We start from the raw sequence: 2,312 nt of genomic DNA, 5'->3' as shown, positions 1-2,312 counted from the left end.
TTTAGGTGAGGAACAAACACTCATATAAATTCAAAGTAATATTATGCATCTGCAAAACATGCCCATCTTATAGTATTTTATCTTCTAAAGTCTTTTTAACCAATGTCTCGTATTTCATTGTATAACATGGTAAACATTGCAAGATCTTGAAAGGAATCCTTACTATCATTTTAGATACTATCATAGAGTGATGAACACATAAACAAAAGCGTTGGGTCAAAAAGGGGCAAGCCCAGCCGTTGGGTTACATTAACCCAGAAAATCTTTATATTTGACCCAACAATGTGATAAAATAACCCAGAATTTTTGGTTGAAACAACCTAGCGTAGGTTAAATTACATTGCTTGTCCGTTTTTGACCCAACATTGGGTTGAAAATTAATTTTTTTTAGATATAAAATAAGACAGCTAACCAACAAAAGAGAAACATCAAAGTTATGTTTTGTTTCAGTGTCATATAATGAATTTTTGTGTGTGTTATACTGCATGTACTTTTGTGGAGCTGCAATTCGGCAGAATAACTAGTACTTTTATTATGTTTAGAAACATGAAAAACGCAAATAATAATTAACCGTTTAAAAAATTTCACACAACACTACATAATCCTGGGCTGTCATCAGAATAACTTAATTATAATTGATTGAAATACTGATGTATTTGCCACGCAACTTTCACCAAGCTGCCAACATAATGCCTTGAAGACAGCAGAGGTAATCTCCAAAAGAACATGAAGCCCTCAAATGAGAAAAAACATCATAAAACAGCTTATTAAAGTAGCATATATTTACAGTGGGGCTCGAAAGTTTGGGCAACCTTCGTAAATTTGAGCAAAGAAAGCTATAAAAAATAATCTATAATGTTTCTTCTTTTAAACTTTAATAAAAAAAAATATATATATATGTTTCATTGAAGTAAAACAATTGAATGTGAAGGGGAAATTACATTACGAAATAAATAATTTTCTCTAATACAATATGGGCACCCCTTTATTTAATCCTGTTTGCTACCTACATTTGCAAAGATACCAGCACAAAGTTTTCTTTTATGATGTCTGATGAGGTTGAAAAATTCATGGCAGGTGATCTTAGATTATTCCTCCATACAGACCCTTCATATGTTGCTGCTCTCTATACTCTTCAGTCATTTTCTGTATGGTTCAGATTAGGGAACTGGGATGGCAGGTCCTTGATTTTGTGTCAGGGACCCATTTTTTTATTCACTGTGTACACATATACTATAAGTAAAAATTGGCTGCATTGTTTGTGTCCCCCTGCTCCTTCTCCAGGACCATTATTGTAAAGACCTGACATGGCTAGCTCTATACTTCTAATTTTCATACTAAAAAGCTCCCTCAATAAGCTCATCTCTGATCTCTGAAATGGAAGTCACTGTTGGTATAAACTAAATAAGCTGAAAATCCTTATATGTGACCCTGTCTGTGAAATCCTGGCTACAGTCTCATAATGTCATTATGAGATTGGAGCATCAACTGTTATATTTCACTCACTGATTTCAATCTCTGACATGATCTTAAGGGACAATGTTAAAGATATCAAGGTTATATTTTCACAGAATGTTCTTTACATTATGTTGGATGATTTATGCAGAAAACAGCAAATCACAAAAAAAAGATTTTACATTTTTTTCAAATGACATATTTTTTTGTACAGGAATTCTAATTTAACGTAATGGTCCTAATGGGTTTATATATATATATATATATATATATATATATATATATATATATATATATATATATATATATATATATATATATATATATATATATTTTATATTAGTGCTGGGCAAAGATTAATCGTGATTAATCGTGATTAATCGCATACAAAATAAAAGTGATTTTTGGCATAATATATGAGTATGTGCTGTGTGTAATTATTATGTATAAATAAATACACACACATTCATGTATGTATTTAAGAAACATTTACATGTTTATATATATATTTATTTATATTTTTATATATTCTATATTAAAAATAAATTTAAAAAAATTATATATAAGTAAAACGATTCTGAAATGAATATATGAATGTGTGTGTGGTTAAATATACACAATTATTAGACACAGTACACGCACATATATTATGCAAAAAATCACTTTTATTTTGTATGCGATTAATCGCGATTAATCTTTGCCCAGCACTAATTTATATATATACTGTATATACACTCACCTAAAGGATTATTAGGAACACAATACTAATACTGTGTTTGGCCCCCTTTCGCCTTCAGAACTGCCTTAATTTTACGTGGCATTGATTCAACAAGGTGCTGAAAGCATTCTTTAGAACT

This window comes from Misgurnus anguillicaudatus, unplaced genomic scaffold (genome assembly GCF_027580225.2).
Source record: "Misgurnus anguillicaudatus unplaced genomic scaffold, ASM2758022v2 HiC_scaffold_34, whole genome shotgun sequence".
Classification (NCBI taxonomy): Eukaryota; Metazoa; Chordata; class Actinopteri; order Cypriniformes; family Cobitidae; genus Misgurnus; species Misgurnus anguillicaudatus.
Note: the sequence above shows the minus strand (reverse complement) of the source record.